We start from the raw sequence: 16,210 nt of genomic DNA, 5'->3' as shown, positions 1-16,210 counted from the left end.
TCAGGAAGGGAGCAAATTGAAGAAGGTCAGGTCCTCTCCTGGGGGCTCCAACCCAAAGCCTAGGACCAAAGGATTTACAAGCCAGCTGATTAATGTTTGTTGCACTTCTCCCTCCCCACATCTGGGCCAAACCGCAAAGGCCACTCTACAGCCCCAGTGGCTGGGGGAGATGAGCATGTTAGAGCCTCTGCCCACTGCGCTGTAGCTTTCTGTGCCCAGGGTGCCAGACACTGCGAGGGCTGGAGTGAAATGGGGATTGGCTGCACTTTGGGAGTCAAAGATGTTGTCTGGGACCATGCAATAGAATAGTTTCACCAAACTTCCAAGGGAGGGTGCCATGGCTCAGTTGGCTAAAACACATGTCTAGTAAACAGGCGATCCTGGGTTCAGCTCCCAGTGGTGCCTTTTGACACCCTTTAATCACATTTTCCTATGTGTTTCTGGGACACAGAAGAGCCCTCCCCTGGCCACCCATGGAACTGCTGGTTCAGGAAAAGGCTGATTGGAGAGCAGTGTTAGAAAGAAGGAAACCACAAGTGAGAAGCATCTGATGCCCACAGGCCCTAACTCTCCATGGCTGCAGGAGCTGCAGAGGTTTCACCCTCAAACTCTCTGAGCATGGACACCCCCAGAGAATCACCAGGGTGTGTGGTGCTGGCTCTCCCGTCCCAGCAATTGCAGTCAGAGCCCTGCCTTGCCAGTGCCAGTCACAGCAGCCTCTGCACCTGCTCCAGGCTTGTGGTTTCCTTCTTCCCAACACTCCTCCCCAATTAGCCTTTTCCTGAACCAGCAGTTCCATGGGTGGCCAGGGGAGGCCTCTCCTGTGTCCCAGGAGGACCTAGGAAAATGTGAGCTGTCACCTGGGAAATGTTCCTGGCTTTAGGCAACGTGTCCTGTCTAGGGCTTCATCAGCCCGGGAGCAAAGGGCAGGCAGCATCCCCCATGATGCAGAGGGGCATGTCCACATCTCCAACCCTGAGGGTGCAGCCAGGGAAGAAGTGCTGGGGAGCATCTTCTGGGAGAGCCTGGAGCTACAAAATACGCATCTATGCCGGCATCACGCTCCTTCTCCGAGAATGGACCCACGTCCTGAAAGGGAGAGAAAGTGGCCTGGGAATGACTAGTGTAGCTGAGCAAACACTGCAGGTTTGTGTCTGTTGAGTGGCTAGGATTGAGCACTTCCACTGCTGCGGCCGGGGTTGGGCTCCCAGTCAGGGGAAATAGCCTCCTCTGTATTCATGAATTCTGCCAAGTCTTTGCTTTTTCATCATGGGAAGGGGCAACGGACTGAGGGAAGGGAGGGGCTGGGGTGCCAGAGGCAGGCTCTGACTGGGAGACTCACCTGGCTGAGCCCTGGCCAACAGCCCAGCACATTTCCCAGGCAGCTCCTTTCCTGCACAGGCTGCAGGTGTCAGGTTTCTGGGGGAATAAGAGCCTGAGTGGAGGAGGGGGGAGGGCTTCATGCAGGCAGCTGCCACTGGCATTGGAAACAGTTCAGAAAAGCACGACAAAAATGATGAAAGTTTGAATCAGCTGCCATAGTTAGTATAAACAATTAATAACACACATACTAAATGAAAGCGAATATGCTACAACAAGTCACAGCTGGAGAGATCTCTGAAAACATCCACTCCATGTGCAGCCACAAATGTGATGTTAGAAATTATTTTTAAAGGCCTTGACAAGAAGACAGTGACTATCATATTACATCTCTATAAATCCACGTGGTGCCCACAACTTGAGCACTGACTGGAAATGTGGTTGCCTTATCCCCTGCCCCCCCAAAAACCATTCTTTGGTATTGGAAACTTCAGAAAAGCACAACAAAAATGATGAAAGGTTTGGATCAGCTGCCACATGAGGAGAGATTGGGACTTTTCACCTTAGAAAAGTGGAGACAAAGTGGAGATAAGATAGAGGTCTATACATGATGGCTGTTGTTGAGACTGTAAATAAGGAAAGGTATTTTTCTTGTTCCCATAACAGAAGAACTAAGGGTGCACCATGATATTAGCAGGTTGAAAACAAACAAAAGGAAGAATTTCTTCACACAAGCACAATCAACCTGTGGAACTCCTTGCTAGAGGATGTTGTGAAGACCAGGACTATAAGGGCATGTCTATACTTGGAAACTATTTTGAAATTGCTTAAATCGACTTAACTTCCAGTCTAAGAAAATAGAAATAGTGTGTCCTCCGTATGGGGAAGCCTCAGAACTAGTCCGAGGCAGGCTCTGTTAATGTTCCTTCCTGGGAGCATGGAATTAAAAACAGAAGCAAGGCTGGGAGCAGCTGAAGCCAAGAGCCCTGTTCTACTGAGGTAACAATCTCTGAGGTGGCATGAAATCCCCTCTCCACTTTCTAACACTGAAATATCATCATCTTTATGACATCGTTCCTGGCCTTTTGGTTCAGCCTTTGAACTCTGACTGCAGATGTTTGCTTACCAGAGATGGAGAGATGCCAAAACAGACTAAGCCATATTGGCAAAGGCTTCTGCCAAAGCCTGGGATTGAACCTGGGACCTTTTGAGCTTCAATCTAACGCTCTTGCAACTGAGCTATTTCGGCACATGCCTCAAGGCTTCTGAGGCCGACACTTCTCTCAGGCATGTTTTTCTCCGCAGCAGTGCACAAGAGAGATGCTGCTGCCAGTGGCCCTGCAAGGCAAGATGAGATTTGACTGCCCCCCTCAGCCTGACTTGCACTTGGCCCCATTCCTGCCTTTGTGTCTCACAGCTGTAGAGGAAAAGGCTTCATGCCTGGTTCCTGCTCCAAGCTTGTTTATGGCCCCAGGCTACACAGCTCCTCTTTGCGCAAAAGCCTCTTGTGCACCCCAATTAATTGGACCCCAATTAATTATGCAAATGAGCATGGCAATATGCTAATCTGCACTTTATTTGCATGAGCTTTTGCAGAAAAGAGATGCAGTATGGAGATAGCCTAGGTGGTAGAGAGTCATGAAGTGACATAGACTCAGGAAAAATCCCTGGGCTGCAATCCTTAGTTACACAAAATAAGAATAATTCACCAGCTCTGATGTGATTCTAACCCCAAAACAAGGAAAATAATAAAACCTGATGGACTAGGGAGACTACTCCCTACTTACACATTTCAAGATGCCCTGACTTCTGTATCCTCTCACATCCTCACCCCTGCCCTGAGCTCTCCCTGTCAAATCTCTGCCTTGAGCCTCCCACACTTTAATTTCTTACAGGTACTTTCCTATCTTAACTCCCCTGCCCTTCAACTTTCTGCCTTGAGCCTTCCCCCTGGACCAAGGGGTGGTGCCCAATAGAACAGTCCCTGTAAGAATGTGTCACTTTCACCCCTGGGAACAGCTCAGCCATGCAAAGGGGCTGCCTGGGGCAGGACATTAGCCCTGGAGGGCAGGGGTGGATGTGGCAATGACATCACAAGGGCCTTTTGCAGCCCCTCATCTTATTGGCTAAAGGAGGTTAGGAGGTGATGACCTCACAGAGAGTCCATGACAATGGCCAGGTGGGACAGGGGCCATCTCTCAGAGACCCCCCCCCCCCCCCATGGCTTTGCTGCAGGGAGTCTCCTTGAGTTCTGTTCTTGAGGTCAGAGAGAGAATGGGAGTCACAAGAATGAGTGTGAGAAGGAGCCTTCTCCTCTCCCACCAGTTAACTGACCTAGAAGACAGAGAGGTGGGAGAAGGGCCCTGAGTTAATCTCTTGGGTTACAGCTGCTGTAACAATGAGGTAAGATGAACAAGTAGGCAGTTGTCATGTGAAGAGTGAGGCTGGTTTCTTTGACTGGGAATTGACCCCAGGCCTTAGCAATGAAGGTGCCAAATCCTAACCACTAGACCACCAGGGACACATGAATAAACCTCTTTCCTTACCTACACTAGCCTTTCACAGGCCACTTTCTGTCCACTTCAGGACGCGGGTCTATTTTCCATTGTCCAGAGGGGACAAGAACGGAAACCAAACAGAACAGCAGAACAGCCAGACTGGGCCATGCCAGTTGCCCAACTAGCCCAGGATCCTGTCTCAGGACAGCAGCCAATTCCATTGCCCAGTGGGAATCCTCAGAACAGACAATTATTAAGTGATCCCTCCCATCGCCAATTCCCAGCTTCTGGTAAACACCAGCTCGGGACACCTTCCTTGTCCATCCTGCCATTGCCATTGATTGACCTTTCCTGCATTAAATTATCCAGTTATTTTTTGGACCTTTTTGTAGATTTCACCTCCACAACATCCTCTGGCAAGGAGTTCCACTCGGCGCAAAAATGCTTCCTTTTGGTTTATTTTTAACTTGTTTACTTACCAATTTCATTCTGTCACCCTGGTTCCTGAGTAGGAGAAAAAATAATTTATTTGCTTTTTGCATCCCTGTATCATTACATAAACCCCTGTCTCATCGCCCCTTGCTCATCCCTTTCCCAACCTGAGAAGAAGTTCCATGAACTCCTGAGAGCTGCTTTCCAAAGAAGGGGCTTGGTTTGAACTACTGCTTCAGCCCCAGATGCCCTTTCACTTTCAAAACAGCACATGGGTGAGAGTATGCAAATGAAGCACATGTTATTTAAATCCCTGCTTCATTTGCAACTTTGGTGTGTCTTCTTTGCATTGGTTCGAACTAACATTACGCCTCATTTTTTGCCCTCTGTGCCTCCCCCCCCAACACACCCCAACACATCCCCTTCCCACTTTCCTCTCCTCCTTCCCCTTCAGGTAACACAAACAGGACTTTTCCCTGTTGAAAGAACAAACTCTCTGGCTGCGTCTAGACTGACAAGATTTTGCGCAAAGGCACATGCCAGTTTCTCTTGCGCAAATACTTTTAAGGGAAAAACTTCTCCATTAAAAGTATTTGTGCGAAATCATGCCAGTCTAGATGCAGCCTCTGTTTTTTTTTAATGTGGGGAATGTAGAACTGGGGACGGACTGGGGAAAGAACCTGTGATGGGGATGGGGGTTGGGGCTCATGACTAAGGTTAGGACTGGCACTGGCACCTTCCTCTGGCAAGAGGGGGGTGGTGGGGCTCAGGTATGGGGCTGGCTCCTGCCTCAGGTGGTCCCACTGCCTCACGTCAGGGGCCTCAGCAGCACTGGGGGGTGGCTCCAGGGGGAGACACTGGTTCAGGGGAACTTGAGCTGCTGGGCCACTGAAGCAGGCCCCCAGCAGCAGCCTCTGTGCAGGGCACACACACTCCAGGCCTCCCGGTCTTATTGAGTCTCCCTGCGTGGCTACTTTACCTACTTTACTTGTTTTCCTTCTGCCCAGAGCTCCCTTCTTCTCCTGGGCTGCAAGGAGCATCCCTAGGACCCCCTGAGACAGGCACAGGACTCTGCCTCCCCGCAGCCAGCCCCACTCCCACTGCCTTTGGCAGAACGGGAGGGGAGGGGCTCTGTTCATGCCACTGAATCCCACAGAGGCGCTGAGGCCCTCAGCTTGGCTTCCCTCCTCTGCCGCATTCCTGCCTCATTTCATCCTTGAGCAAATCACACAAAGGAGGCAGCAGGAAGATCCAGCCCCATATGCCAGTCTCCAAAGGCAGGGGAGGCCAAGCCACAAGCCTATACGTGCCCTGCCTGACCTCTCTGGCTTCCCCAGGCTGGCACCAAGGGGCTTTTTCAGCTGATACCACTCCCCTCTGTTACCTGGGCTCATCCCAGGCACAGGCCGGGCAGCAGGAGCTGCACTTACCTGGGCACCAACGGGAGCGGCAATAAGATGAGACCTTATATTGCTGCCTGGCTTTGAACCAGGGCCCTTTTACGCGTTAGGCAAACATGATAACCACTACACCACAATTCAGTGGTGGAACCTGTCTGACTGTTCTGTTCCTAGCTCTTTCTAACACCCTGTTCTGCAGAGGAGGGGAATGCACCTTGTGAACACTCCACCTCTTGTTCTCAGGGAAGCCACTGTGGAGGCAGGAAAAGGGAATAAGGGAATTTGTGTTCAGCCATCTTGGTCTTGTTAACAAGAGAGCAAGAGTCAGGCTAAGTCTGTGGCCTGACAACGTGAGATCTGTAATTAGACGCTGCCTTCGCCTCTCGCCTCCATACGGAGATAAGGATAGAATGCTGACTCTGGTAGGGACCTTGAGATAAGGAGCATCTGGGTGGAACTAAATAACTGTTAGCCATTGGTGTTTGTAATGGGAAGGAGACTAATTGTTATTGTTATTATATTTAATAGACAGTATATAAACTGCTTCATAATTGCTTGTATTCGAAGATCTGCCTCGGAGGGGGGGGCTCCCCCCCCCGTCCGAACCAGTTTTTCCCTTGCTGCAGCTCGTAATAAAACTGCCTCTGGCTACTTGTTGCTTACAAACTCAGAGTGAGGACAACGTTTTCTTCCACACCACTAGCCCAAGCTGCCAACTCCTCATTTCCTCACCAGCCCCTTGAGATTTGTAGCTCAAAGCTGGAGCTGCTGTGGAAGGAGGTGAAGCTACAGAAGCTGACGGGACAATCAGCGGGCAAACCCCTTTGCAAGCTTTGTGTGACAGGAGGGGTGTGAGCAAGGGAGCACCCCCCCCCCCCCGACCCGAAGGGCTCTGGCCTGTTCTCTGCAAAGTGCTCAGCTGTTTCATTTTTTTGCAGGCCCATTGTATGTGTCCCTGGTGGCTTCATTTACAGTTTTGAATCTTTACATTTGCATCCCTTTTTCGAAAGAGGGTACAAGTGTAAACATACCCTACGTAGCTAGAGTTGGCTTCCTTCAGTTGAGCCTGGCTGTGTCCCTACTGCGGGAACCCAAAGGGAGCAAAGAGTAGAAGTACTGGAAGCTGGTGGGGTACCCTCTGAATTTGATTTAGTGAGTCTAAGCTGGACTTGCTAAATCAAACTCCATAGGATTGATTGCGGCCATTCCTCCCCCGCTGGATGCGGTCCTTGTTCTTCTGCACCGCACAGCCCATGGAGACCAAGGACCGGCCAATGGGCATTCTGATCACACCCTTGTTGAATTGAGGGGAATAGAAACCAGACAAACAGCAGGTTTGAACTTGTTTCAGTTGAGAGATGGGTTTGCCTGGTTTACATGCATTGATGCAAGATCACGTTAGGGGTTTGTGGTCATTTCAAGAATCCCAGTACAATGGAAATCCAAAATGTGGCACACCTGGAGATATAAAGGTTTAAATGAGTTTGGTCAAACTTTTAAGGGGGCATGTGGAGTTGAACCAAGTACCAACTGAGCAGTAGTCAAACACTCTACCACTGAGCTATACCCCTGCTGCAGTTGCATACTTCCAGTCAGTTTTAGGAAATTAGCCTCTGGCAGCACTATCTGCAGGAGCAGGTGGTGCCTTGCACACATGGTGGGGGGAGGATGGCCCATTATGGGGTCAGTCATGTGAGGTGTCCCCCAACCTACAATCAGCATGACGCTTCATGATAGCGCATCATCCCTTGTGCTCCCGCCTCCACAAATCGCTTGATCATTGTCTTCGGACCACCCTCTCTGGGACACCTGGTGCTGGCCATTGTTGTCAGACAGGCTACTGGGCTAGATGGACCTTTGGTCTGACCCAGTACTACCGTTCTTATGTTATTATGGGTTTCTTGCACAAGAAATTCATGTTGCCTGTCTACACTGCCCTCTTGTGGAAGAGCTTATTGCTCATGGGGAGAGGAATAACTCTTCTGGAACAAGCCCTGTTTTTCAATGCTGTACTGTAAATTTACTTGTGCAAGAACAGTCGTGCAGTGTAGATGATATGCACATTTTTGTGCAAGAACATTTTTTCTCAAGAAACCTGCAATGTAGGTGTAGACTAAGGGTTTATATTCATTTAACGTACAATGGAAGTCCAGGAAAGGTGAATGTCTCCATTAAATAGACAGTCTTACAGGGGGCACTTGGGTTTGAATCAAGGACTACTTGATATACAGTCAAACACTCTAACACTGAGCTACACCCTCATGCAAAACACATGTCTGCAGCCAGTATTGAGAACTGGGCAGGGAACAAGAGGCTTTTGTAGACAACCCATTTCAGGTAGGACGGACCCTCACTGACCCCAGATTGTGACTGGTCCTAACAAGGAGTTTGTCCTGAAAGCAGCAGAGTTGGGGCAGGACAGAGGTTCTGTCCACACAGAAAAGTTCTTTTGGAACAATGGCCGTTATTCCAAAATAACAACACAAGAGTCTACACAGCAATTCCCTTCTTTTGAAATAACTCTGAAATAACAGACAGCTAATTCCAACTTCTGTCAACCTCACTGTACGAAGAAAAATAGCTATTTCAAAATGAGGCCTGTGTAGATGCTCCACTTCTGCTATTTCAAAATAGCCCCTTCCTAGGGCCATTCTAAGTTATTCTTCTTGGGGCTCTGTAATGGAGAAAACTTGTCTACATTAGGGAAGCCTCCTTGCCCATTTTTAATTCACTCTCTCCATCTACAGGCAATTCACTCTTAGATTTACCAGGGTTTTAGAAAGGAGAAGTCTAGTCCTGGGGTCCAGCTTTAGTAGTACCAAAGAGAGAACCAACTGCAATTTCCATCTTCTGAGGAGAAGGGAAGAGGATTTTCTTCTCCTCAGTTCTAGCCACATCAGCCCAGGGAGGAGAAAAAATAACCCTCCGCCCGCTGATTGTCCCCTGTCAGCTTCTGTAGCTTCACCTCCTTCCACAGCAGCTCCAGCTTTGAGCTACAAATCTCAAGGGGCTGGTGAGGAAATGAGGAGCTGGCAGCTCGGGTTAGTGGCTTCCCTGAGAACAAGAGGTGGAGTGTTCACAAGGTGCATTCCCCTCCCCCGCAGAGCAGGGTGTTAGAAAGAGCTAGGAACAGAACAGTCAGCCAAGTTCCACCCACATTAAGATATTTTTCTGTGGTGTAGTGGTTATCATGTTTGTCTAACATGCAAAAGGTCCCTGGTTCAAAAACACAGCATTTGCTTCTATTGCTACTCCCCTGGGTGCCTAGGTAAGTGCAGCTGCTGCTGACCAGACTGTACCTGGGATGAGCCCAACTCCCCATGTGACAGAGGGGGGGTAACATCAGCTGATAATGACCCTTGGTGCCAGCCTGGGGAAGAGAGATGAATCAGGCCAGGCAGCTGCTGGAGGCTTGTGGCTTGGCCTCCCCTGCCCTGGGAGGATGGTGTAGTGCGCTGGATCTGCCTGCTGCCTCCCTTGTGTGACTTGCCCAGTGTCCACAGGCCAAATGTTGGAAAAGCCTCTTCCAAAAAAAGCAGAAGAAAAAGCTGCACAAATTGGGTTTTGAAATTGGCATAGATTTTTCCAGAAGAGCCATGCAGTGTAGACATTGCCTGAGTGTTGCTCAGCACTAGTAGGAGACAGGGAGGGACAAAATGGTCTAACGGCACCTGCAGCCTTTCAGAACAACCCCCAGCCCCAACCCCAAGAACCAGCCCTTCCCTTCACCCTCACTGGGGTCTGCTGGGAATTGCCTGGATGCCAGCCCACCCCAGTGTCAGCCTAAGGATTGTCTGGTCTGTAAAAGCTACATCCTGGAAATGAGGCAGCAGCTAAAGTGACTCCGGTGGGATTTGAACCCACAACCTTTGAATGTCTAGCTAGGCTCACGTTAACCATTACAGCTTAGAAGTCCAAAATGCTTTCTATTGCACCACAGAGCCTGATGCACTAATGAGTTTGATAGCTCCACTCTCTGCTTTGCAGCATGGCAATTGCTGGGGGGTCTGTCTCTTTTGGGAGAGGAGATAGGAAGAGGGAGGGGGGCACTGAAATTAAAGGTTAAGAACTAAGCTGCAGTTGGAGAACATGGGCATCAATCCCACTGTCTCTCACACACTAAGCAAGTGCTCTACCACTTGAGCTCATTCCCCTATTTACAAGAAGTACTGCTGCCCCAATCACCTTGTTCCGGAGCCAACAACGTCCCTGCAGCTGCCCAAAGCTCCTTTCTGAAAGGGCCACTTGTGAGACTGACACCCGTGGGCCGGCTAGCTCGGAGGTTTAGGATGTGGTGCTCATATCACACTGACGTGTCTTAAGAGCAAGCCCCTTGTTTCAAGCTATAATGGGTTTGCTATTCTGACGTCCCTGCATGGCAGGAGGAGGAAGGGATGTTTCAGAATAGCGATTTATTTCGAACTAAGTGCTGTGTAGCCAGCACCAAATTAAAAAATAAGCTATTTCAAAATAGGCGCATTGATTATTTTGAACTATGGGACGCACCCCTAGTGAGTTAGAGCTGAACTCTGCCCCCAGCTCCCTGCTTCATTCACCTACCTACCGACTCCCTCGCTGCCATGGGGTTGTTTGCATTGGACTCTTCTCTCTGTAGTCAGGCTTCAGCCAGGACTAAGACTCAGGCAGGAGAATGTGACCCGGCTCCCTGCACCTGGGCCCTGCATTTCTCGTCCCTTCAGAGACACTTGTTAGTGGAGGAATAAATCACAGTCACATGAGTGTAGATTATGAAACTTTGTAGTTGTTGTTGCCTTGGAAACTCCCCACAGACCTTCCCCTAGGGTCCCGGGCAGCCGCTCACATTGCACAGCTTACTTTGAGGTGAGGGTGCTGTGTAGACGTGCTCGTCCTGTTGAGGGCCAGCCTGCCAGGGGGAGGGTCTGGCCACTTCCTTTCCTTGCCTCTCTCAGGCTGTGTCTACACTGCAGGGCTACATCTACACTGCAGGCTTTTTGCGCAAGAGTAACTGCTCTTGTGTAAAAACTTGCAGAGCGTCTACACTGCAGGCACGTTCTTGCACAAGTACATTTATAGAACAGCATCAGACAACAGGGCTTCTTGCACAGAAGTTTTTCCTCTCCCCATGAGGAATAAACCCTCTTGCTCAAGAACTCGTCCAAAAGGGGCAGTGTGGACAGGCAACAGGGGTTTCTTGCTCGAGAAAGCCCTATATCTAAAATGCCTGTCAGAGCTTTCCTGCGCAGGAGAGCGTCCACACTGCCATGGGCGCTCTTGCAGAAAAGCACTTCTCTTGTGCAAAAGCACATGGCAGTCTGAACACACTGTTGCGCAAGACCTTTTGCACAAGAACTCTTGCACAAAACAGTTCTTGCGCAAGAAGTTTGCAGGGTAGATGTAGCCAGGGGGTGTTTGGGTTTGTTACCAGCACTGAGCTTTGTACAACAGCTCAGGGAACATTGTGAAAAGCCAAAACCTTCCTGCCCAGGGTATCTTTGGCCAGTTAGCAAGTGGCAGAAAGGTTCCCTGAAGTGCTGACTTCAGGTGGTTTGAAACTAACCCCAGAAGCTCAGATAAGGTGGCTGAGTGGTTAAGGTGATGGACTGCTAATCCATTGTGCTCTGTATGCATGGGTTCAAATCCCATCCTCATCGGGTGTTAGCAATCTTTGCTCTTGCCTCTCCCAGAGGTTCAGCTCCAGCCCCTCCCACTGCAGCCTGGGGAAAGGGGAAATCTCCACAGAGACACTCCCAGCTGGGACCCTCAATCCCTTCTGCCCTCAAGGGGAAACCTCACAAAGGAGATTCCAGGCAGCCAGGCCATGGGGGTCTTTGAGATGCTCCAGCCCTGCTGCCTGTCCCACCTGGCAGTTGTCATGGATGCTCTGTGAGGTCACTGCCTCCCAACCAATGAGCTGAGGTGCTGCGCAAGGCTCTTGTGATGTCACTGCTGCCTGGCAGGCTCACGGCCAGCCCCTTGGCATGTGTGAGCTGCTCCCCCTCTACCCCTGTCACTCAGGGCTGGATCTGGGGCTCAAGCAGGGAACATCAGAGGCTGCTTAGGGGGCCACATTGCTAGGCCAGGGGCCCTCCTGTGGGGCTGTGAGTGTTGCTGTCCCTACTGTACAGACAGGGCCATAGAGCCTCAGGAGGCTGCAGCAGTGGGAGACACTTCCCTGGTGTCAGGAGGGAGACGAGACGTTAGGGCCCATGACTCCGAGCCAGCTACACAGCTATACACACCCATGGAAAGCTGATTTTCAGAGGGGTGTGATCAGCCCTTCCTGTGTATCTGGCCTCTTCAAAGGGGCTTAACCAGGAGCTAAAAGTTGAAGAAGGGTGAATTTCAGTCGGAAAAGCATCTGTGCCAATCTAAACACGGTTTTGTGCAAGAAAGCCCCAATTGCCATTTTTGCCACCGGGGCTTTTTTGCGCAAAACTGTTTTTAGCTGTCTACACTGGCCCTCTTGCGCAAAAACATTTCCAGAAAAGGGCTTGTGCTTTGCCCTAATGGGAACGTCAAATAATTTGCACAAGAAGCACTTATTTTGGACAGTAGCATGTCAGTGCTTTTGTGCAAAATCAAGCAGCCAGTGTAGACAGCTGGCAAGTTTTTGCACAAAAGCAATCACTTTTGCGGAAAAACTTGCCAGTCTAGACACAGCCAGGTGTACAAAGTCAGAATGAAGGGATGCATATTGCTCTAGAAGTGACAGAGGGAGGTGGCTGTAGCAGAGTAGGGTCTGTCTGGAGATAAAGTGGAGACCGAGGATGAGAAGGTGCATGAGAGGTAGAGACTCCAGAGTAGGGTGGAGAGGGAGAGAGGGGGCTTAGTTATTTGGTCTGGCAAACTAACAGAAAATCCCCAGGCCCTGAGCATGGTGCAGGTGATGCCCATGGGGACTACCTAGTCCATCAGATTTTATTATTTTCCTTATTTGTGGGTTTAGAAATCACGTCTGAGCTGGTGGATTATTCTTATTGTGTGTAACTAAGGATTGTAGCCCAGGGATTTTCCTTGCATAATTAATTGGGGTCCATTTTTGCACAAGAGGCTTTGGCACAAAGAGGAGCTGTGCAGACTGGGGCTCTTCCTGCCTCCTGCTTCCCCTGGCTCCAGCCTGACCTTGGCCTGTCGTGCATGCTTGGCAAGTAATCCTTAGGTTGCTCTGCGACTGACAAACTGTTTGTGGGTACGAGCTGTCAATCACATTTCTTGGCTGCACAGGCCTTGAGACCCTTCTGAGGCTGGAGGGAAATGGGGAATGGCTGCATCTTGGAATTCAAAGGTGTTGTCTGGGACCATGCATTGGAACAGTTTTGGAGACACTTTTCTTTTTTCAGAAGAGTCTTTTCTGACATTTGGCCCATCTATATGGGCCCAAATGTGGGGAAATCCTTCTCTTTGGGAAAAGCCCTTATTCCTAATAAAATGAGGAATACAGGGCTTCTGAAAGAACAGTTTTTCCCAGATACAAAAGGTATCCTGGAAAAGCTCAATATTGGGCTTGTAGCCAAAAAGGACACTGTGGCTTAGCTGGTTAAAGCATGTGCCTTATAAGCAGGCAATCCTGGGTTTGAATCCCAGTGGTGCCTTGTTGTAGCTTTGCTCATGTTTTCCTGCGTCCTTCTGGGAAACAGAAGAGGCCTCCCCTGGCCACCCATGGAACTGCTGATTGGGGAGACACATTGAGAAGAAGGAAACCACAAGCCTGGAGCAGGTGCAGAGGCTGCTGTAACTGGTACTGGCAAGGCAGGGCTCTGACTGCAATTGCTGGGACAGGAGAGCCAACACCACATGCCCTTGTGATTCACTGGGGGTGTCAGCACCTAGAGATCCTGCCAGGGATGTGAATGTAGACACATGAAATTGAAAATGAAACGGGGATTTAAATATGCTGCACTTCACTTGCATATTCACACACCAGTGCTATTTGAAAATACTTTATTTTGAAAATATAGTATTAAATACAAAATAAGCGTATCTCAACAGCGTTTTGTATTTCAAAATACTTTATTTTGAAATACAAAACACTGTTGAGATACGCTTATTTCCGGAGAAAACCCTTCTTCAGAAATAACCCTTAAACTGCATTTTATAAGGAGTAAGGGTGATTTTGAAAGAAGGGTTTTCTCATCCTTCTCTTCCTCAGTCTCCACTTTATCTCCAGACAGACCCTGCTCTGCTACAGCCACCTCCCTCTGTCACTTCTAGAGCAATATGCATCCCTTCATTCTGACTTTGGACACCTGGCTGCGTCTAGACTGGCATCTAGACAGCACCTGTTCTTTCAAACTAGGGTATTTCAAAATCGCGGCCAGACGTGATTATGCAAATTCCCGCTTCATTTGCAATTTCACTCAGCTGAATTTGCATTGCTCTCTCAAAAGAGGAATGCCATGTAGACAAACCCTCACATAGGGGAGATGCGGAGATCAGAATTTTCCTGCCTTCCTCAGCTTGTCTGGCTCCTTTGCCCCATTTCCTGCCTCCCTTCCTGAGCTGACCCAATGGCTGAAAGGGACAGCAGCTGCTGATGGGTAGGGGGTGAGGGGAGAAGATGGGCAACAAGACCCTGGAAGCAAGAAGTACTAATGTCCAATTCTCTCTGTGCCACTCGGCCTTAGATCCTGGCCACCCAGCATTCACTCTGATGAGGCCATAATATGTGAAGGGGGAATTTTGACTGATAGTCTCCTATGAGTTGGAATCCCAGCTCCCACAGGGTTCACTGGAAGGGGACAGCCCAGCAGGGATTGAAAACCACTGCTCAAGATCAGGTTTGAATTCACAACCTCAGCAACGCCTTATAACTACTGTGCACTGACCCATTGTGCCACTGGAGCAGATGTTTGAGAGTTTTCTCCAAAGTCCTTACACTGAGAAAGTGAAGAAGCACAAAGTAGAACTGAGTGAGAAAGGCAAGAAGACCAATATTCAAGGATTTACACAAACAAACATTTCCCCAGTAGGGTCCACTGAGATTTGAACTCAGCTTGCAGAATTCAGACTCCTGAACCCTGCCCCTTACACTATGGGACCAACACACCATGATGTGCTTGAGGTTCTCAGGTGGTGCCCTACTGTCCTTGCTTTTTCCATTCAGCTGCTTCACCTCTCCAGACCCTGCTTCATTTGTAGGCAGCCTCACGGGAATGAGCTGGCTCCCTCTCTGCAGAAGAAGGAGAAACGTTGCCCTGTCCCTCCTACTTAGCTGGCAGACCTCAGGTAAGGTTACATGAGATTATCCAAATACATCCCCATAGCCACTGTTCCATATCTAGGGCCAGCAGTGGGTGGGCATTAAGCAAGGAGGCAACAACTCACAGGAAGAAGTCAGGGACAGGGCTAATCAGATTATCTTGATTTATCTTTGCTAAGCTGTGGCCATAACCAGCAAGGTAAGGATCAAAAAGAGGAATAACACCAGCTCAGCAGATATGTTCCTGTCCCATGTTGTGGCATGCTAAAGCCTGGGATTGAACCAGGAACCTTTAGACCTTCAGTGTAATGTTCTGCTAACTGAACTACTGTGGCTGTAGATATCGCTGGCCTCTAATTCTCTATCTGGGATGTTTTGCAGCCGTGCTGCACAAAGTAGACATCATCATGCCCTGCCCAGGAAGACCAGACTGGTGCAGGGAAGGAGCTGCCTGAGAACTGTGCTTGGCAGGTCTCCCAGCCAGAGACTGCCTCTGGCACCCCAGCACCTCCCTTCCCTCAATCCACTGACACTCCCTGTGATTAAAAAGGGCAAAGAGCAGATGCGTTTCATGACAAGGCTGGTTTCCCTAACTGGGAATCAAACCCAGACCACAGCAGTGAAAGAGCTGAATCCAAGCCACTAGACCATCAGAGAGATGAACAGCCACACTGCTTGCTCAGCTACACTAGCTCTTCTCAGGCCACTTTCTGTCCCCTTCAGGACATGGGTCCATTCTTGGAGAAGGCGCATGATGCCGGCGTATTTTGCAGCTCCAGGTTCTACCAGAAGGTGTCTCCCAGCACTTTTCCCCCGACCGCTCTCTCAGGGTCGAAGACGTGGACCTGCCCCGTGCATCGTTGGGGATGCCGCCTGCCCTTTGCTCCCTGGGCTGATGAAGCCCTACACAGGACAGCCCTAAAGCAAGAATCGTTTCTCAGGCAGGCTCAGCAGGGCCCGTATTGGTATGGAGGAGCCTTCGGGCTCTTTAAAGAGAGATTCTGCTGTCTGCTCCCCTGGCTGGACCTTGGCGAGACGAACGTCCCCCAAGTGTCCTCCAGAATAGTTGTGAGAACAAGGCAGAGACATTCCTGCCCCCTGCACAGCTGGCCTGGTCACTCCAACCCTGCTGCTTCAGCCCCCTGCCAGTCTCATTCCTACTCTTCCCTGCCGCCCCATCTTTTAATTGGCGTATCGGGTAATGTTCTCATGATGATCTAACAACCCTTCAATGATGGGAATGCCCAGCTTCTTGTTCTTAGTCACCCAGCCTGCCTCTTTCTAGTACAAACTCCCTGTCCCAAAGGCAGAGCTACAAGCAGCTCAAACTCTGTTGCATTTAAGAGCAGCCTCTGAAGTCAGATCCTGCAGCTTTAAGC

General features: G+C 49.8%; 1 non-coding gene across 1 annotated transcript; it reads right to left on the bottom strand.

The window, feature by feature from the left end:
- Positions 1-9,489: 9,489 nt before the first annotated feature.
- On the bottom strand, positions 9,490-9,594 carry TRNAR-UCU (transfer RNA arginine (anticodon UCU)). Its single transcript has 2 exons — positions 9,558-9,594; positions 9,490-9,525 (listed from the first exon to the last, which is right to left on the bottom strand). It is a non-coding gene; the product is annotated as a tRNA-Arg (tRNA).
- Between the last annotated feature and the right edge of the window lie 6,616 nt (positions 9,595-16,210).

The sequence above is a fragment of the Pelodiscus sinensis genome, chromosome 19 (genome assembly GCF_052426305.1).
Source record: "Pelodiscus sinensis isolate ZL-2025 chromosome 19, ASM5242630v1, whole genome shotgun sequence".
Classification (NCBI taxonomy): Eukaryota; Metazoa; Chordata; order Testudines; family Trionychidae; genus Pelodiscus; species Pelodiscus sinensis.
This window is presented reverse-complemented; position numbering and strand designations above follow the sequence as displayed.